Source organism: Aquila chrysaetos, chromosome Z (assembly GCF_900496995.4).
Source record: "Aquila chrysaetos chrysaetos chromosome Z, bAquChr1.4, whole genome shotgun sequence".
In the NCBI taxonomy this organism is placed as follows: domain Eukaryota; kingdom Metazoa; phylum Chordata; class Aves; order Accipitriformes; family Accipitridae; genus Aquila; species Aquila chrysaetos.
Window position 1 is genome coordinate 14203355 of NC_044030.1, and position 22793 is coordinate 14226147.

The 22793-nt window shown below is 36.6% G+C and overlaps 1 protein-coding gene across 5 annotated transcripts in view; it reads right to left on the reverse strand.

Moving 5' to 3' along the window:
* LINGO2 (leucine rich repeat and Ig domain containing 2) overlaps window positions 1-22793 on the reverse strand; it is a 565281-nt gene that overhangs the window by 238402 nt on the left and 304086 nt on the right. Inside the window, exon 2 of one of the 5 annotated variants that reach the window (XM_030004178.1) lies at window positions 17765-17848. The exons of the other annotated variants lie outside the window; for them this stretch is intronic. The gene's annotated coding sequence lies outside the window, so the exon portion shown is untranslated. The remainder of the gene's footprint in view (window positions 1-17764; window positions 17849-22793) is intronic. 5 annotated transcript variants of the gene reach the window in all.

A 22793-nucleotide genomic window follows, 5' to 3' on the forward strand; every position in this document is an offset into this window, starting at 1 on the left:
GGAACTTATCCTCTGAGCCTTGTTAAAATGATGCACTTATCACTGTTTTTTAAATGCATTTTTGAATTATTGAAAGGTGAGGTTCCCTAACTGGTTTCTTCTTCTACTGTAAGTCTGATGAAAATTAGACATCTACACTCATCAGGGTTAAAAAACAATCCACCTTTGTCTTCATGTTTTATTTTAACTCCCACAATTCAGTGGCCAGGTTGGACATACTTACTTCATTTTACTGTCTTCTAAAGGATAAAACCCCTTTGGTCCCTTGATTGTTTACAAGGCTGTGCACTGAACTTGGCTAACTACCCCTTGGTGTATTAGCAAAAACTGGCATTGTCTGAAACACCAGAAATGGAAGCAGACATTCAAGAAACAGTTATAACTTTTTCAGACTGACTGAAAATAGTCAAAAGGCAATAAGCAAGGGAAGATGGGGTGAAAGTGACTTAATAAAAGCACAGCCACACCAGAGCCAGACAATTATTATCTGCCTGTTTCATAACAAGATCTTTTTGCGTTGTCCTCTTTGTTACCATTTCTGCTGATACTTCTTGTCTTGTTTGGTATTTGCTTCCTGTCTTAGGTCTTTGCCAGTCCTACCATTTCATCCAAATCCAGCCATTTGCATATGGGAAAACACTAGTCTCTTTAATGATTTTCACTTTAGATTAATTAGCATCCATTTTTGCCATCTGGATTTAATTTTTGCTTTTTTGCTTACTTTGCAAGTGTCTTTTTGTACCATTGTCTCATTTCTTTGTTCTCACTGGTATTTGAAAATTGATCTCAGACAGGTAACACTATATAAATGCAATTGAATTAAATTAAACTTTTTCTTGATGGTTCCTAAGGCCATTCATCCTTTTCCAACAATAATTAAATGGAACCATTTATATAAAAATTATATATCGAAGAGAAAAACTGAAATGGAAAATAGTACACCAGAATAAATAATCTACTTATTATATTTGCACATAAACCACAACCACCAACTCCAATACAAATGTGCAACTTCAGAAAGTTCAAACCTTGACAAAACCAACTTCTATAACAGGCAAGTTCTTCTTCATGCAGCGCATGCAGAATTACCTGGACTAGCAGAGAGTAATGGTGCAAATTAAAAGTCTTTCTTCATGTATCTTTGGAATGAAAAACTAAAATGTTTGCACTACTACTCCAAGAAGAAAAGCTGCCCAGTTCTGCAAAATACTGGATTTACACTTTTCAGAAAGACTTGAATCCTTTGTGTCCACAAAATTATACCGATTGTGTATCACGATTAGGCCCCACACTGAAGAAATCAACAACAAAGCTCATCAAATTTAAAGGTACTAATACCAGCCAACCAGCATGCAAGCCCCCAAGGGAAACATTGGGTTTTATTATGCAGGCTTTCATAGAGTGGAAGGGCAGAAATATATTCAAAAGGTACTGAAATATATTCTTTCAGAAATTCATTTGACTGCGAGAATCTGACTATAGTGTAATTTGCATGTCATTCATTTATATTTTACTTTGAAAACAAAATAATTATACTGTATTATACATCTATTTTGTGGCCCACTGACACATTCAAGAGGACCTGCAAATTCCAAGCATACTGTTGTAGCAGAAACAGCTGAACAGTTCTACATATTCACCATAAATTCCATCTTTAATGAACCAATACAGGAATATGCCAATGCTTAGACTAAAGCATGCTTCAAAATACCAAACATCATGTCAGTTTGGAAAGATGGGGAAATCACAGATGTCCTACTATGTAGTTAGTACTAGAAATAACTCAAATTTATAAAATACCCATGAAAGACTGTATATGAATCATAACTGGAAAATTTATTAATATTTAAGAACATTCAGTAGCAAAAGAAAAAAAAAGCAGATAATTCATCCCAAGATTTAAAACCACATTTTTGTGGAAATATTTTCTTCAATTAAGAGTGAACATTATTATATGCAATATTTTAAATAACAGTCAAAATTACTATGTTCCCATTTGTTATGAAAACTGAGACTTTTCACCACCATGCATGTTTTAATGAAACCTTTGAAGATGAGTTCCTGTAATAAAATAGTAGTAAATTGTCTAGATGCAAAAGGTTGAATCCCATATAGATGTTTATTGACAAAAATGATACTTCAGGGTATTCATATCTGGAGACAAATAGAGGGAGTCCTTAAAAAATACTCAAGTTCAGAAATATAGATGATCCCTCTGACTTCAGTGCTTACCTAGGCAAATGGACTTTAATGGTCTGGGATTGGGGTATGGGATATCTGTCAGAATTTAATATTATGTAAATATTTATCTCAAACTTTTGGTGGAGATGCACAAGCAAAAGACCTTCTCCTTTCTTAACAGCAAAACATAAGTCAAGCAAGGTAAGACTCGAGGGTTAATTTTTTTTCTGAGGAGAACTTCTGTCACCTTAGAGGCAGAAAAATTGGCTATGAGGAAAAACTACCAGGTTACTATAAATTGAGCCAGCTGAAAGAGGAGCTGTGGAGCAGTATGTGACCAGACTGTAAGGGGTTCCCTTGCAATCCACCTTACCTCTGCACTGGGGCCAGATAAACACATCTAATTCAAGCATGGAAACAAAGAAAAAGAGCCCTCCAAAGTCAGTGGAGACTTTAAAAACTGATTTCAGAGCTTTACAATGAGACCATGAAGTTAAACCAGCCTTAGTTATTGTCCTCAAAATAAAGCCCGTTCACCCACATTCTCAGTATTGCTGTTGTCTAAACATTGAAGAATCAAGTTAAAGAGCTCTTCCCTGCTGAAGAATACATAGTCCCAGAATATTCTCTGAAAACTAAGAGAAAAAAAATATTTACAACTAATTCAAATTAATTTGGTGCCAATTTTGATGACTATCTTGGTTTCTTATGCTAAATTAAGTCACACAGAAAGGTAAGTAAAATTTTTATTCTTAGTAAAATATTCAGAATTTTTGAAGGCATCCAATACTTGTCATATGCCATAATTGTACCTTAATCCCAGGGTTTTTTTGCATTTAGAAAAGCGAACTTGTCAATTTAGAAACCTATGTATTGCAACATATGCTGTCATTGCTCAACAGTGGCACCTATAATCTTCCAGCTCAGGTTAACCGTGATTGATTTCATGACAGCTCAAATCCATACACAATAAATGAACTCACATACACTAATATGATTACAGCTTTAGAACTAATGAAGAAGAGTTTTCAGAAGTTGAGTCTATCCTTATTTTCACTACATTTATAGTCACATAAATCATGGATGTATAATAGAAAAAAGCTGTTATGAGATACATTTTAAACATATTAATTGCACTTTTAAGACATGGGGATTCTGGTGTTTGAATTTAATTCAGATTATTTTCATTTCTGCAACTGAATACCACAAATAACCTAAGCTAACTTCAGCCTGACTATGTCTACCATCTAGAAGGTGAATGCCCTTCAGATCAGGCAGAGATGAAAACACCTGCAGTTCTAAGCTGTATTTCCTTCTCTGTTTAAAGTGCAGAAAAAAACCCCACAATTTGAACTTGAAAGAACTAAATAGTTCAGGGGCAGAAAGGTTGCTCACAGGATCACAGCCTAACTACACATCCTCCACATTCAACTTGACTTTTTTTTTTAATTTAATTTTTTTTTAACATGCAAATTTTTAGTGAGACAAGTCCAGTAATTAAGACATTTCTTCCTCCCTGAATTTAGCTTTCCAAAACTTACATAGTATCTTATATGCTTATTTCCAAACACAGGCAATGAGAACCAGACCAAAACTTCTGTATGTGTATGTATAGGCCTTATGAACAGGTGTAAATTTTAATTTAACAGTACTTATATTAGAAGATCCAGCTCTTCACATGGTAAAGAATCTGTTCTCATTTCATTCCCACAGGCTTTACTAGACTTTTAGAAAAATTCTAAATAATGAAAGATATCTCAGACTAAAGAGCTGATGCACAAGCTGAGGTAGGCATACAAAAAAAGACTCTTAATCAGAAGAAACAAACAAACAAACAAAAATTGCAAAGAGATGTTTTACTTCTGACCCAACTCAAATACTCATTTCCTACAGAAATGTCACTAGGGCAGCATACAATAACAGTATTAATCAAACACACACACACAAAAAAAACATTACCAGAAAAACCAAAGGCAACTTGAAGAAACAATTTCATCAACAAACATGGCTCTGTTTCTAAAAGAACTGCAGCCATAAAGTTGTAACAAGAGAATAGGTAGGACATTGTCAGAAGGCTTTGCTTCCACATACAGCATTTTAAGCCCTGCTGCTTAGCTGTCTCTAGCAATCACTGAAGTTGCACTGCAGTCTGTTACAATAAAGAAGGAATGCAGTGGATATAGCCTTGATAAGGCAAGAGGATTCATCTGGGACACACCATTCACAGGGGAGAAGAAGAGAAAGTATAAATGAGAAGAGAGCTTAAGGCCCTGAGGTTTATTAATAACATTAGTAGCAGCAAGGGAAAGCCAAGCATTTAAGTTTTGAGACAAGATTTTTTAACGTAGAGGTCTAATTTTAGATGCTAGGATCCTCCTAAGTGGCCTTATTTGAAAAGTTAATTGCTATTTGTTGACCCCTCATAAAGCCTGAAAAACAAGCTGGTCAGAATGCCAAAGCAGAACTATAGCTGTGATTAATAACAAATGTCATACTCTGTAGTCTATCACTTCACATAACTCGTGGAGATGACAAAATGTTTCTGTATTTTACTATGAGAATTTGAGAAAATTCTACAAAGCACTCTGAGAATGTGAAATCAGCAGTTACAGTCAGTAAAGGGTTTTGTCAAAATATTTTTGCCAAATTTTGTAATAAATTGCCACAGATGTGGGAGAAATTCTGCCTGGGCTTCACTATTGGTTTTGTGTCATTTGGCATGTGAGACTTAAAGGTCACAATACTCCATGCAGTTTCAAAAGAGGACATAGACTCTATAGATATTACTCATATAGAAAAAAAATACAACAGTGGGTAACTGCTATCTTCTCATCTAAGCTGAGGTTATCAATAATGCTAATCAGAAAGTGACTGCTGAAATGGTTTTCTCATAAAAATATCTTTAAAAAATATTTTTTAAAAAAATACCCTGTTTTTCATTGGGGATGGGGAAGACAAAAATTGTCATCTCTTCCACCTGACTTAAACTTTCCTGTGTCAGTCTGTTTTCTTCTGCCAATATCTAACTATAACAATTTTTAATCAGTGCTGGAACACTGATTAAACCAAACATCATAATATTTCATCCTAGATGCTCAACAGACCCTCTATATTTCCTGAAGGAACAGAGTCATGTTACTTCCAAATAAATTTTTCTTAAACATTCATAGTGTCAAAAAGCTGGCGGTCAGGGTTTTTTCTTTCTTTATTTCTGGTGTAATCTGATTAGTGATAAGACAATTTTCATCTTCTCTAGCTTATACCAAAAAATGTACTGAGCATGGGTACCCCAATATTTGCAGCATGATAAAAGAAAATTTATGCCTGCCCCCAAGCTGTCCCATCACATGAATTTGCACAATTTCATTGCTTGACTCAGCAAATGAAGCAACTCTCTCTGGAGTTCTTTTATGCTCTACAATAAAACAACCTGACTTCAGTTTAAGGAAGCAGCATGCTGAGGTGTACAAGAGCTGAGGTTACTATTTGCCAAAGTTAAATGTGTCCCTAAAACAAAGAAATAAACAAGAAAAAACCTGTTTCAAATTGGTCACCCTTTTAAAACTGCCAGACAACTTGCCATGTTTTCTTAAGACTTTCATGGAAGCTAAACAGAAAAAAAGAGGGGTTAACACAACATCAATCTTGTAAGATCAAGTCCCTTGCCCCTTAAGTTCCTGAATATCAATAGATAGATCATTCCAAAGATGTAAGTCACTTTTTCTCCACCGTAGCAAACAAAAAACTTCCTTAAATCTGCAGCCAAAGAGCACTTTGTCAAGACTCACTGACTACTTCTTTCCAAACTTTTCCTTTTCTAGAAGATGGAGTATTACAGAAGGGTCAAGTTACTTCCACATGACACAATCCAAATGTTAATCTCTATCAGCATTATGACTCAGACAGCAGTCTTGGGTTGCAGGGGAATTACACTTCAGTACAACAGCAAAAAAATAAAATGCAGAAAATAATAACAGTGAGATTACAAAGAACTTCTTCAAATTTCAGAGTTCTCTAAACATACCAGCAGTGCAATAAGAAGAAAAAAAAGACATAAAAATTCTGTGAAGCTACTGAACTTTTGCAGTTAAATGTTAATGCTTTGGTATGCCAACGTCCAGAGAAGGATTTAATTTTGATAGTGCAGTACATATTTAATATGTGCCAATCCTTCAGTGTTTTACAGCCGTACAAATACATAGTTTTAAACAGAACTAAACCACATTCAGTAGAGTACAGAAATAAGATACAAAGCTACATTTGTATCTCTTCAGAGCTTGACAATATTTCAATTGAAATTTTAGATCCAACTGCATTGCCTTACTATGAAATAGCAATGCAAACCATCACGAAAGACAAGACAGAAAAACTTTGAAAAATATTTCAAGTGTGTAGTTCAAAGAAGGAAAAAAAAAAATGCTAAAAGGAACAACCCTCCTGGGGTTGCTCTTTTTTTTTTTTTTTTTTTTTTCTCTACAGTGATTTAATGAATTCTAATGAAATTACATGCTGGTGAAGAACTCTCAAAGGATTTCACCCATTTACTTCAGATACAATTCTAACTTTGGATTTGAAATTCATAATAATGCATAATTAGAAGCAAATCTCCTTTGTTTTGCTTGATACTTTTCCCACAATCAATGGGCAGAGAAGAAATGGACTCTGATCAGCTTCCTAAAGACACATCATCACCCTAGAGAGCAGCTGGTCCTTCACAAAAGCAAATATGCATGCATCCATGAATGTAGGTATGTTTGTATATGCTTTAGACATCTGTAGATTCATATGGAGTGGTATATTATTTCCAATGAATATTTTGATTTTATTAATTCTATTTATTTCCTCTCTGTGAATATTACTGCTGGAAAATTCTGCTATATCTTAGTAGGCTGCAGATAAATTTTTAATCTGACAACAGCTGCATAGCCTTAAAAGGAAAAATTTACATACTGAAACAAATTAGGAGAGAAGGAATATATTCAGTGGCTTTCACATTACTGGAAATGTCTGCTGTACGTCTTACTATCTGTATTTATTGCCTCTTGTGACACATTATCCATAATTATTACACATTATCTGCCTAGTCCTGCATTAACTAAATTAATTCTTTTGCTTTTAGGTGAGGCAGATTTGTAATTTTGATTATGATATGGTCCATTAGAAAGGAAAGAGCGGCTGGCAAGAGAGTGCACTAGATTTAAAAAAAAAGTTATGTGAATAGGAGAAAAATGCAAATTTACTTGGAATGTCCCTAAAAGAAGCAGCAGGAATAATGCTGCATGTCTTGAGCCAAGACCCATGGAGATAGAGAAGGAAGATTAGGCAATAAGAAAAAATGAAAGCAGATGAAAGAGAAGAGCTCGCAATTTGCAGTTTTAATACAGTTAATTAGCAATGCCTAAAAATGGCTCAGGCAACCTGCTGAATGCTTCTCTGCTACCTGACAGAAGCACAGAGATGGAGAGCAGCATAAGGGACTTCAGGAATCTGATGTTGAAAGCAGTCCTCACACCTAACTGCATCTTCTCAGACTGCCCCTGTAGTGGAAAGTGCTCAATTAATTAAGCAGAATCATCCTGTGGTCTAAGTTCTATGCCCAAACAGGTGAGGGGGTACCTGAGAGTGTATTCTCCTCTCCTTCTTGCAGGATTGTCCTAGGCACACAAGTGTATGGGCTCTCTCCCCTCATGAGATGGTTGTCTCTCCTCTTTCTACACTCCTGTTTCCATTTATGCAGTAGCCTGTAACTTCAATGATTTTCTTCCTGGTTATTCATATGGATTGCCAACACATGTTTCTTGCTCTTACTCTGAGGCTAGTTTTCCCTTAGTCCTTGCAGTAGTATGCCATGGCACCAATTCAATGTAAACAAAGCATTCTGGGCTTTTTTTAGAAGGGAGGGTCAAGGATCAGCAAAAAAATATTCGTGTTATTAAAAGCATTTCCAGGGATGTCAGAATATTTTTTATCATAACAGAAAAAATACCTGCCACCCCTTGCAGCTTTTAAAACAGAAGAAGAACCTCACTGAAATTCCTCATTAAACCAATACCGAAGTTAGCACTTAAGAGTGCTTCATTCGAGCCACCGCTCTTCTCTGTCCTGCAGCAGATATTGCCAAATTTCTCCACTTTCTTCTTTGATTACATTTAGCTTAGGAAAACAACATTTTATTGTGCCAGCGGTGCTGCTTTTTCATGCAATATCGTTAGAAAACTTTGACTTGTGAAGGTAATACTTTGGCCAGTAATGGTGAGATGAATTGTTTATCACCAAGATGGAAAAATATTCCTTTTGTCTCTCCAAATATATTACAAGGTGAGAAGTGCTTCATGCCTCCTCCACAAAGGATAAATCAGTTCTAGGATCAAGTCATGAAGCAGCAAAATAAAAAGTTACTTTAATTAAAATGTTTTAATATATAGGACTATTGAATAATAATCTCAACCTACTGATAAATTAAGCATGTTAAATTATGAAGTGCAAACTTAAATCTTCACTGTTGTCAGCAATTGCCTCCAATATTGCCATCTTGCCATCCAGAAAGCTAATTTATGCATTAGTGCTGAGAGTAAAACCTTTTCCTGTCAGGTAGAATCAAAAGGATCAACATTGCGTACAGTTTTGCTATTATGGCTTCTTTTTCCTTTGTACCATTTCTACATTTTATTTTATTTTCTTGTAGGAATGGTTGCTGGAGGCATAGATTTTGATTAATAACATAACTCAGCTATGCATTCTCTTTGAAAAGAATCAACTATCTAGGCAGGGTACAACAAAACATATTTCAACAGGAATATTTTACAAGGCAAATTACAAAGAGGACCATAATTACCGATTTAGAGCAGTGTTTTTCAGGATTTCCTCTAGGTAGGGAGAAATCTGTTGGGAAAGTTGTTGTAGCATATATTTATGAACCGGTAAGCCTACTCCTCTAAAAGAACAGTAAATCACCCTTAAACTCAGTTCATAGACCATGCAGCATATATTTGAGACCTCAAATGTAAAAAGATTTTGCAATATAAAGTTCTCTCAGGACTTTGTTTTTCTTTCTTTAAACAAATGATTTCTACTAGCATGAGTAAAGCACTGTCTCAGAATTACATAATAACTATACGAGGTGGTCTTTTTTTAATTTTTATTTGGTATTAGTGTTTTAAAGTTATTGAAGCATAAAGCAATTATGGCTGTGTGTTCAGTACGAGTACATGTAAAATAAAACATAATCAAGAATAAAGCAGAAGAGGCACTTGTTAAGTTCAGACATGAGATTGCGGACCTGACTGCTGTGTAGGTTAAGACATGCTTCCTTCATAAAAAATAAAGAACACAGTTAAACCTGGGACACTCTGTGCCCTCAAAGGGTTATTCTCTTCATGCATCACATGGAAATGCTCATCAGAACTTAATTAAAGGGTCCAATATGACCAATGTTCAATAGAGCCAATGCCAGCTGGCTCCAAGACGGACCCACTACTGGCCAAGGCCGAGCCCATCAGCGACGGTGGTAGTGCCTCTAGGATAATAGATTTAAGAAGGGGAAAAAAAGTTGCTGTGCAAAAGAAACTGCAGCCAGAGAGAGGAGTGAGAACATGTGAGAGAAATGACCCTGCAGACCCCCAGGTCAGTGCAGAAGGAGGGGGAGGAGATGCTCCAGGCGCCGGAGCAGAGATTCCCCTGCAGCCCGTGGGGAAGACCATGGTGAGGCAGGCTGTCCCCCTGCAGCCCAGGGCGGTCCACGGTAGAGCAGATATCCACCCGCAGCCTGGGGAGGACCCCACACAGGAGCAGGTGGATGCCTGAAGGAGACGGTGACCCCGTGGGAAGCCCATGCTGGAGCGGGTTTTCTGGCAGGAATTGTGACCCCACAAGGGACCCACGCTGTTCATGAAGAACTGCAGCCAGCAGAAAGGACCTACGTTGAGGAAGTTCATGAAAGACTGTGTCCCATGGGAGGGACCCCACAGTGGAGCAGGGGAAGAGTGAGGAGTCCTCCCTTTGAGGAGGAAGGAGCAGCAGAGACAACGTGTGATGAACTGACCCCCACCCCCATTCCCCATTCCCCTGCTCTGCTGGGGGGGAGGAGCAAGTAGAGAAATAGGGAGTGGAGTTGATCTCGTTAAGAAGGAAGGGTTGGGGGGAAGGTGTTTTAAGATTTGGTTTTATTTTTCATTATCCTACTGCGATTTGATTGGTGATGAATTAAATTAATTTTTCCCCAAGTCAAGTCTGTTTTGCCCATGACAGTAATTGGTTGAGTGATCTCTCCCTGTCCTTATCTTGACCCACGGGCCTTTTGTTATATTTTCTCTCCCCTGTCCAGCTGAGGGGAGTGATAGAGCAGCTTTGGTAGGCATCTGGCATCCAGCCAGGGTCAACCCACCACAGAATCATACGTTTCATATGACATCACGGAAAGGAATGCTGACATGTCTTTTTTGGTAAATTCCAGCTTCAACACAAGTTGGATAGTGGTCATTGTAGTTCTCAATGTATTTTTTAAGCAGAGGAGAATGGATAAATGCTGTTAAATAACTTAAGCATAATTTGTCATTTGCTTGCTTCTAAGATGTTTCGATTTAAGATGTTTATAATAGGTCTAACACACATCTAAATGCCTGTGAATATGCAGGAGTAACCATATACTGAAGATGCAGTACCTGCCGTTTAACTTCAGAATTTTCCCTCTTCCTTTCTCACCACCTTTGTAACATGTTTACCAGTATAGTCTTCACTCTCTTTCCAGCTGTATTCTGTTTTACTTCCTCTTGCTACAATCCTTGCCCTACTTGCTGAGGTCCTGTTCTCTCCCTGTCTTTCATGACTCCTCCACCCACACCTACTGTTTGCAAAGCATCTCAAAAACACCTTTTCATCCTCTACTAAATTAGCAGTTCAGAGAGCAACCTGTCCCCCACTGATTTTATAACACTTTCTCTGCCAAAGAGATGACTCAAAGACAGCTAGAGAAAACCAATATGAAGAAACAAACCTGAAATAATGAAGAATCTGAGAAATCAGGGGTTTCCTCAGCTCTACTTTTAAGGCATATGAAAATACAAAAAAACCCCTACAAATGTACATTAAAACAAAGGATCAGAGAACAGCTAAGCTAAATTGGCTTAGCTTCTCTGGTAACATTGAAACTGATAACTGTGGCACTACATTCCATACACCACCACCACCCCCCACCCCCATCCTGCCAGCAGGAAACGAAACTCCTCCAGGCAGGGAGAAGGGGAAGGAAACCCTGGAGGCTGCAGGTTGAAATTTGAACTGGCCAATCGAGACGCGCCAGGTACACCGAGGTGACCCTCCTGGCCAATAGAATTAAATGACCACAGGCCAGATTCGACAGGGGTATAAACGGGGCCCCGCCGGAGGACACGTTGGAGTCAGTCCTCCTCGGAGCAGCGGGTCTGCAGTCGGGGACTCCCCCTCGGGCCGGGGCACCGCCCGAGGTAACTCCTCGAGGGAGAGAGCCCTCAGCTTTTAGGGGAGTGATACGCGCGTTTTGAGCCGTCACTTTAAATCTTGGGGATTCTTAAGTCGGCCGTGTAGTATTAATTCTCTTTACATCATTGAGCCTGTGGTTTTATAAAATGTTACCAGACTTCTAACTTTTGCTGAAGAATAAATCTGAGTTTTAACACCTGTTGGATTTGGTTAGTCATGCATCCGTAAAAATAACCTAAGAAACTGAACACTCCTACATACATCTTCTGCAAGTTAATATGCAGAAGTATAATATCCTAACAGAAGTGTCTTGTAGCTGCTACATTGAAGCAACACACTGCTGTGAGCAGGACATGCATCTTTACTCCAGAGTTAGATCAAACACCATTCAGTTTATCAATCTGGGAATAAAAGGAGATCTTGAACATGCAGTGAAGTATCTGATTCTAGCCCTGTGAAACTGTCCCCTGTGAAACTGATTTTGAAGAAACACATTCATATAGTTAGTACAGTAATAGTCAAGTAGATATATCTGCTCTTTTCAGCTAAGGAAAGTAGATAAAATAGCTCCGGTAACCTTTACTCTTGTTGAGTCATATATACATTTTATCACAACTGATGCCAGGGTACAATTCTAGATTACTCAAAAGAATCACCGTAACATTGGGTTCTGGGAAAACCCTTTACACTAAACAGGACCTTTTCCCAGACAGAACAACATGAAGGAGCCAAGGTATAAATAAAAACCCGTCTCAGCACAGCACTTTCTAAGATATGTTCCTTCCCTTTGCAAAAGCTATTTATGAACCTGTGCTTGTAGCTGTGGGAAGACAGCTAACTTCGCTGCTTCATTTTTCTCAGTGTAGAAGAGTGGAATAAACAGACAAGAATTCATCTTGATACTGCTTGCTGGAGTAATGTCATATAACTTTTTTGTAAGTCAAAAGACCGTAGTTATATTTTAAGATGAAATCTTCTAGTTTCTTCTAGGCATGTTTAACATTAGGGTACGTTTGAAATGTTGGTTACAAAACTGATAGTAATTTTTACACTACAAAAATAAATAATATGCTATACTAAATTATAGCATTTACTGATACATTTTCCCCAGATCACCTTTTTTTTTTCTCATTCCAATTAGCAAGCTTAAAACCACATTGATAGTAAAAAAGCTAATAACTAGAAATCAGTGTAACAGCTGCAAATGAATTACTTATTACACGGCAGGTGTTTTAGAAATGCCAAAAGAACATCGAGGTCAGGAAAAAAAGTTAACATTTATTCATACAGTCAGGAACTGAAAAGGTAAGTGACAGATACTAGGTGGTATTTTGAAGTAGCTAAAAATAAGGGCTTAAGTGGTCATTAGTAATACTTTCTACATGTTCCATGACTTATTGGCAGCAGTACTTTTAAGATTAGTACTTTTTCAGTATTTAATCACTTTTGGAGTGTGGGATAGATCTTTAATCAAATTACTCTGTGTTTCCTTTAAATAGTAATTGGCCAGATTTATCTCTGATGCAATTCCTTTGACTTTTGGCAAACTAAACCAGAGATGAATTATTGCTTTGATCATTGTACCTATGACATTAAGACAGTACTCTATTAATCTGTTCTTGGAAATGAAGGAATTACATCCATAAAGTCTTTCTTGGTTTCCTTTAGGTAAAACAACAAACAAGTACAGCTGTAAATTAAAATAACCGTACTGGTAACTTTTAAAGTTACACATCAGTTACTATAAGCTGTCTTTGGAAAAGATGACAGCAAAAACTAACAGAAATAAGAGGGAGTCTTAAAGGTTTGCAGTTCAGTTTTCAGCTCAGCTTCAGAATTCCCAAAGGATTTTAGCCAGTGCATAACCAGACTTTCAAATATTTTTATCCAAAATTTGTTTAAGATTTTCAGTAGCTCATCAACTGCTCCCACTTTAACAGCTACAGTATGCAAAATCTCAGTACCGAAGAGCATGTGGTCTTCTCAAAGCTGAACTACTTTCCCTCACAGTTTAAGTCCCTTGATAATCTCCCAAGACTGAATCTTTTAGTTATTTCTTTGTCCTTTACCAAAACTAAGTCAAGTCTTTAATTTTGTTATATTTCTTCTACCTAGCCCTTTCACTTTACTATTCTTTTCTTCTTTACTATTATTTCAGTTATAAAGTAAAAATTTTTATAACACAACTGTCCATACTATTAACTGAATATTTCATTTTGTAGATGTTTTGGTTTTGTCTGGTTGGGAGTGTTGCATGCTCATGAAGTTAACTTCAACCGTCTTCTTTTCTAAAAGGTACTTCAAAAACATGCAGGGTATCTTCATACCGTGTAGAGGAAATCTATGCTATTAGGGTTCCCAACTTGGTGAATTAAATATTTTACAGAAAAGTTTATTGACCTTCAAGTCCCTGCTGTAACTTCTTCCCTAATATTTTTTGTTCCATGTTCACATGTTCAGGTCTATCTGGATGTGAACAATTCAAATCTTTTTCTTTAAGGGGAGAAACCTAGATTCTAGATCATTTAGCAGCCTACCCTGTCTTCCTTTCAAAAGGTTGCTCAAGATTTGTAAAACTACACTCACTACAACTCACTACAAACATCAGTAAATGAACACAAACTATTGTTGATTTAAACTGAAAAGCTCTTCTGTGCATGTGGCAAATAATCTATCACCTTGCAATGCTTTGAGTCTCACTATTAACAGTGCTGCTGTTAAATTGTATTGTGCTGAGAACCAGATAAATAACATTTCACATTATATGCAATTTGTTGTGTTTAGTACAGTGTGTGTACTTTGGGCAAAATTCTGCCTCAGTGAACAGAATAAAACTAACAGAGCTATGAAAATAGTGACACAATTCAAAAACCCATCTATGTCACATTATTACTCCTGCTGTGTTCCTGAAGCAAGGTGCAAAAACTTCAATACAGCCTCTATTCCACCACCATGGGCAATAGGGATTAGAAATATTAATTGCACATTATAAAACAAAATGTTTTCCACTTTTACCTAAACTTGTCTCACCTTCTGTTCACAACACATGAAAGGCCACCAGCCTCTCTAGCAGAGTTTCCAGAGGAGACTTATCTGCCTGCTTGTCACTTTTTTTTAATCTTTTATTCTTTTGAAAACACACATATTAGCTGTGAAAATGCATAACATCATAGTCTGCTTCTTTATTGCCTGCTTTTCTCGAAGTGGCACTGAAAAAAAAACAACGAGGGAAGCTTCCTCTTTTATCCTAGTGCTTGAAAAAATCAGTACTGAAAAGCATTTTTGCAGATTGGTTGGGATCACACACCAATTCCTGATATTCCCCTACTTGTTTCAGGTGCCTGTACATGAATTCCTTACTATTTCTAGACACTCTGGCCATCAGAGAAACTACTCCAAATTGGAAACCAATAAAAAAACCTGATTACTCTCAAAACCTTTACTCCTTAATTAGATCCAGCTGGCACTTGTCAGTAACCAGGAATTTGTGATTTATTCTCATTAATAAGGGTGTGCAGTTGTTTAAAGGAAATGTTTGCCTTTACAAATTTCTAAAACATCTACCGGAAAAATATTTATCTATCCAATATCTGCATCTTGTTCAGAATCACCGGGTTTTTAATGTTGTAATGTGTGTAACAACAAATAGGAAGAGAATACAGGTTTCACGTCAGTTTAGTCAAAATGTCATAACTAATTGTTTGAAGTGGTTAGTGAAATTAAGCAAAATAGCTGATAAGATATTCCTCTTACTTCTTGGGAACAATGCTAATCATAGAATCACAGATCCACAGAATAATTTTGAAAGGAAGGGGCCTTTAGAGTTTGCCTAGTCCAACCCTTCTCTCAAAAAAGATCTAATCAGATCAAGCTGCTCAGGACTGTGCCCAACTTATTCTTGAACACCTCCAAGGACAGAGATCTCACTATGTCTCTAGGCAAACTGCTTCAGTATCTGATCACCCTCCTGGATAAAAACCAACCAACCAACCAACCAAAAATCTTCTTATAGCTAATGGGAATCAAAGCAGAAAGACAACTACATCAAGATTGCTATATTATTATTGTTATTCACCAATGCAATCATTTTGTCTAACTGCAGAAGACACAAAGTTTTCAGAAGACTAAAACAATTCAAGGTTAAAATATTTAAAACTGTCTTCAAAATAATTTTGGAAGGTACATTCTAGAGCTACTCTAAAGTGAGGTATGCATTTAAGTATATGCAAAACTATCTCTTCTGCGTAACAGAATTACAAGTGTTTCCTCCTTCTCCAAAGATATCATCTAGATGTATTTTCACTTTCTGGAGAGTAAGAACTTCAAGGAGGACAGAACAGTTGGCAATTAAAACACATTGAAGGGAAAACACCCTATTTTTGTGCTACCTGAAACATGAGTAAGTGGTGATGTTAAGGCAAGAAAATCCCAAGTCCCAGGGCAAGTCTAAACTCTGGATCAAAAAGCACTCCCAAACCTGCAGAAACAGACCAAAGCGAATGCATCAAAGTAAAAAATAGCTTTGCAGGAGCCCATAGTAGACCATCCTCCATTGTGTGCAAGAACGGAATACCTGCTAATTCCCAGAATGAGCATCTTCCTCACAAATTTATAAGGAGGAGACAAATTGTAAATACTGGTATGTAGTGCAAGTGGGATTTGGGGACCTGGAAAAGATTCATGGTGCTTCAAAAATGAAAGTGTCAGTGACTGGGTTTATAGGGTTTAGGAGGTGGGTTTAAGTCAGCATAGGTGTTACAATTATTAGTGGACTTACCATTCAGTTTGGAGGGATCAAACAGTCCAAGTTAAGTTCGTATCATATGAAAAGAAATATCCCTCCTGAGGGATAAAGCCATATTCCCTGTGTGTCTCTATTAACAGTTTTGATATCTCTGCCACCTACCAGTGATCACAAGACAGCAGGTGAACTTAATTTGTTGAAGGGGATTTCTCACTTCTCCATTATTATCTGGTATACTTTGAAAGTTAGTGCAATGGTGAAGCACTACTGATGAATTATCAGTACTGATAGAATAGTCAAACTCAGAAAACTTTTGTGTTTCCTTTAAATAAAGGATATAGATCATCCATTTATCAACAGAAGCTCTCTCTATATACAGATACATAACTGCATATACTTACACATATATATGAAAATGGAGATCAGATAAGATCAGTCTTGACAGAATTCTACAACTCCTTTTTACATATTTCTGTGATGATAGATTTGATATATTTATAAATCCATTCTTAGACCATAAGGCCTTATGTTGTGCCAAGTCTTCGATACCAGGGGTTTTTTATATTTTCAGGTTATAAATTTGAACATGTTACTTTATTAAATGCTGCAGCTCATCTGAATTCTTTTTGAATTTCTAAAACTATCTTACCACTTCCCGGTACTATATTAGCCAAAGGTTGTGTGTGTTGCTGATATGCTGACGTATAAAAAATAGCAGGGCTAGTTCCACTCCCTTTTGGGGCTTAGTGACTATTGTCCCTAATTGTTTCTAACTACTTATCCTCCCCCAAAAGATGGCACTGATAAAATTGCACTGACTTTCTTCTAGGGAGGAAAAAAAATACACAGATAGATCTTTCATAAAAGGACAACTCATCTGAAGCAAACATTTCTCAGAATAACGCTGGAATAAGTAATTGTTTTATAAATAGAATTTGAACCTCTAGAACAGTATTTTTAAAACTCGCAAATGTGTTTTTCTAGATTAAAAAAAAAATAGAATAAAGCAGAAAATAACATTTTAAAAGCAGACCTTTCAGCTCACAAAATTTTTGACACTGCAAAATCTAGTCCTGACAAGAATGGGCAAAATTCGGGAGTATTGTGCACATACTTAAAGGATTAGAAAATAATTTTCTGTGCTAAATGCATTGACTGAGGACTGAAAATACTTGGATCCATTGCAAAACTGCATCTCAAAGAGATAATGAGATATTGAGTATGCATGTTTTGTTAGCATAGAAGGCAAAGTTTATGACATTTAACACAGAATTATCACATCAAGAATAAAAAACAACAGCAGCTGAGATGTTACTACAAACATAAATGAGACCACTGATGGGAAAGACTGTCATCAGTGAAAAAAAAAGAAAAGAAACTTACCAGGTTGAAATTGCTCATTGCTCACACTTATGATGATAGTCTTCCACTACTTCCCTCCTCCAGACTGTTTATCTTCATATCAACCTGATAAAAAAACAACCAACCAAACAAAAAAAATAAAATACAATACAATAAAATAAGTTGAATAACTGGGTCAGAAATCTTTCAGTAGATCAATGGGATAGATCATGTTCTGCTTTCATTATTTTTACATTTCAAGATTGAGTACATAGCACATCTTAGACTGACCTTAAGCACTCATAAAAAAGAAAAACAGCTCAGTGTAAACAGTTAAAGTTACATAATATGTCTCCTCAGTCTTCCCTCCATTTATGAATTTTAGTAAATTATAGTGGAAGCTTTAGGACTCTTGTAGTCGTAGATGGCAGAAGGTAAACCCTGACATGAATTGATATGGATTATGGGGATAAATGGAGTCTTTTATGTCTCAGTTATTTTCCAAAGTCTACTTGCTGTTATTGCAGGCTTGTATTACCTGGGGAAGAGCTTAAAAAGCATTATAACACTCATGCGTTGATTAGAAAAAAATAAAAACATGCCCCCCCCCCCGCCTTTTTTTTTTTTTTTTTTTTTTTTTAGTTAAAAAGAAACAGATAACATTGGAGAGCTGAAATCCACACCATAGTGGTTCTTCACTAAAAATCCTCTTCCTTCTGGTTATATAATCAGTTGTAGTATCATTCTTAAAGTTAAAAGGAAGAAGAGATAAACTGATGCTCCAGCTATTTAGTTCAGGAAATTAAAATAAGCTTCCATAGTTTCTACTAGGTCATGGTTTGGCATGAAAATAATGACTTATTTTCAAGATATGTCTTTTAAAATAAAATGACCATTTTGAATTCCCCACCTGAAACAACTTCTACCAGTTTGGTTTTGAGAAACACTAGGATGTACAAAATTAAAATAGGTAAGCAAAAACTAATCCCAAACTGACAAGTCATTTAAGAAGATCTCAGCTGATATGTTTTTTTCCTTCAGTAATCTGCCATTGGTTTACCACATTAACTGGACAGGCTTAGATTAGTTAGGATTGCATTCATTTTGAGGTGCTAGAAAAGTCAGGGAGAAAGGTTTCTTTGTTTTGAAAAAGTCTTTTTGCATAACCCCAGGAAAACTGTTCAAGCTGAGATCTACACATGGAGTAAAGTGAATAAAGACAGGATAAGTAACGCTACATTTTTCTCCATGTGCATTCTTACCTGTGCACTTCTAAATCACAGACTTGCTGAAAAAAAAAGAGGTTTGACTTAGGTATCACAAAACTCACCTATATGTTTCCGAAGTTTCTTTCTACAACTAATACTAAATCTAGCTCTCGACTTTCTGTCCTTAGGTTCCCCGTCGTGATGACTTCTTATATGAGAGGACTCCCTGCTTCTTATATTCAGTTGCCTTGCAGCTTTTTAAAGCCATAGGATTGGGAATGACGTTGAGAACTGGACCAATGGTATCAGGCTTTTTGAATTTTTCTGTGAAGAATCATAGCGTCACAGAATAGCTGATTGGAAAGGACCTGAGAAGGTCTCTTGACCAACATCCCAATTCATGTGCAGGGTCAGGACTGAATTCAGACCAAGGACTGATTCAGCTAAGTATTGAAAAACATATTCTATGATACATTTTATTTTAAAAATAAATTGAGAGCTAGCATCTTAGAAATTCCATGTAGTTTGTACAAATTTATAAGGGCAACTTAACCCCAATTTATTTGGTTTGAATTACTCCTCAGGAATGAATAGTCTCATATGCTTTTCTGTTATGTTACTGTTATCTCTAATTTAAAGCAATTTCAAACATAAAGGAGGAAAGAGGCAACACTCAAAATCTTGCAATTCAGTACATGAAATGTTTTGGATATTCATCCATTTTTAGATATTACTGCTTCTGTACCTGGATACAATGACTCAGTTAAAATTTGCTGCAGTTCAAATATGTGTGACAGAAAAGCTTTTACTGCAAACTATTTTTAAAGCCAGCAAAATAGCCGTTTCTTCCTTATTATAATGAATGGTATTTGAAAGGTCAATGAATAATCTGATGTTTTCTAAGTGTAGCTATTTTTAGTAATATCTACTTAGAAGGTATGAAGGCTAAGAGAATGATTTCTGTGTTGTTTCATGACTAGTTTTGGAGAATGTTCTATTCCAGTTATAAATAAGGAACACTAGACCTTACCCACAGTGTTCAATGAACTACTTTATTTTCAGAATGCACTGTTTCTGCTAATGTATTATGAGGAAATATGTTGTGTGATGTGCACTGCTAAGTGGTACTCTAATATTAACCCACATTATATACACACAGAGTATTATTGAGGAAGGCTATAAGAATACCCACTTGACTTGTGAAATAATTTGTAGAATTCTTGACAAAAGCCAAGGAGCATAGGCTAAATTCAGCTATTAATGGACATGAAGAGGCAATCAAGGTGACCCCAAGAGGCTAATATTAACTACCTACATATATAAAAAAAAGAAAATAATATATCCCCCAGATCTTGTATGCTTTACAGAAAGCTCAGGAACAGGTAGAGTTCAGCACAGGTATATTCTCTATTTGGTGCAGGTGACAGGGTAGCATTGCTACCTACTATTGGAGGCAATGACCATAGTTTTGGATCTATTCTAGTCCTCAGAAGAGAAGTAGGATGGATTCACATTGATTTGTTCTTGAAATATCCCAGAGAACTTATTGGTGAACTTAAGACTACTAATTTAATTTTATATCACCTTAATTCTGTGCAAATTACAGTAAGACTCCTTCAAAGGCTTCATTTTTAATCCAGACACATCAAAGGTGAGAGCAGCACTTGGCCAGGAAGAAAGAAGTTCAAGAATGTGTGCAAGAGTGCTTCCAGTCTGAATTACCACTGAGAGAGTGGTAATGGAATTCCTCGTTGAGTTTAAGGCAATATAACTCATCTATTTGAGAGGAGATGAAAGGAAAGGATAGAGCAAGAAAGACATCCATTTATGCTATGCCATTTTTTTTTTAAATTATTAATTACTGAGAATCATCTGGCACTTTGATGCTATATGCTTTACTGTTATTTAAGACATTTCACATTTTCTTTGTAAACTCAGGATTAAGTTGAAAGAGTGTCCAGGCTCCTCAATGGAAATACTAAATATTTTGGTCCTGTCTTGTGAGATGTGCAACCTATTTTCTGAGCCTCTCTAGTTTTTCTGTATAAATCTCTGTAATGAAATCACACTTTCTGACAGGACTGAAACTGACTGTTCCCTAAATATTTGGCTGCTTTCTATTTCCTGGCATACCTAACCAATGATTGTCTGAAGTACCAACTTACGGCTTCAACTTGTTTTAGTCCTGAAAGTCATCTGGAACCTTCAGCTAAGAAAAATATATTGTTTATTTTTTAATTAAAAGAATTACATTTTAAAACTTTGGAACAGGAAAAAATTAATGTCGTGGTTTAACCCCAGCCAGCAACTAAGCACCATGCAGCTGCTCACTCACTCCCTCCCCACCCAGTGGGATGGGGGAGAAAATCGGGAAAAAAGAAGCAAAACCCACGGGTTGAGATAAGAACAGTTTAATAGAACAGGAAAGAAGAAACTAATAATGATAATGATAACACTAATAAAATGACAACAGCAATAATGAAAGGATTGGAATGTACAAATGATGCACAGTGCAATTGCTCACCACCTGCCAACCGGCACCCCGCTAGTCCCCGAGCGGCGATTCCCCGCCCCCCACTTCCCAGTTCCTATACCAGATGGGACGTCCCATGGTATGGAATACCCCGTTGGCCAGTTTGGGTCAGGTGCCCTGGCTGTGTCCTGTGCCAGCTTCTTGTGCCCCTCCAGCTTTCTCGCTGGCTGGGCATGAGAAGCTGAAAAATCCTTGACATTAGTCTAAACACTACTAGCAACAACTGAAAACCTCAGTGTTATCAACATTGTTCACATACTGAACTCAAAACACAGCACTGTACCAGCTACTAGGAAGACAGTTAACTCTATCCCAGCTGAAACTAGGACAATGAATTTGACAACCCCAGAGTCAGAACACAAATGAACACAAATTGGATGCATTGAAACTCTTGTACTTGTTTTTAAGGACTTGGGAGCAAAGCAGGCAAGAGATTTGATATTTCTTCCCGAAATATTTATACACCTCAAAAGATTCAACAACTGAATTTCTAGACTATGCATACAGGGCTATTTATGATAAAAGATTTAAACTTGATATGCCAAACATAAATGTCTACTTATCATGCTGTATTCTTTCACATTGAACAATCAGGGACAAGAAGAATTAAGCTTAGTTTTGGCTTCATTCCATATTTGTTGGTATTGGAGTAGGATCAATCGTAAATTATTGTCTCACTGGGAAAGGGGAAGAAACAGAGAAAATAGAGACTGAGTTATAGTTCTTTACTGAGGATAATCCTAGTCAAGACTGTAGGAGAACTTGTCTTCCTATGTTCCCTGATCTTGGGCCAATATCTAAGCAAAAAGGGCTATTCACAAAGTAAAGAATAGTTAAAAAAATTGAGATATAACCTGGAAGCATGGTGTAGCAAGGATACACAAGACACAGTAGTTCAGTTTGTACAACATGTATGTCATACTTTCAGTGTGTATTTGCCACTAAAAAGAAAACAGAAACTCCCCCTGCTCTCCCCCAACACACCCCAATCTGAAGACTCCCAGCATTTTCACAAAGTCATATTCTTACTAAAAGTAGATGTTTGATACTGTTCTCTAAATGTTTCACTACTGAAAATGCAACATGGAGTGAAGCCTCAGAAGTGAGGCAGTCAAATTGTAGTAGAAACAATGGAAAATGAAACACGAAAAATGAAAACATTGATTGCTAATAATCAGAGCTAATATGTGAGGGACCTTTGCTTTGAGTAGTGTCTAATTCAGAAATCATGATTGCTTACACAGAAGGATAGATGTTTCTCCAAGTACATTTTACTTGACAATTATAACACTGTTTCACCTAGTTTATGCCATTTGTATAATCAAACTTA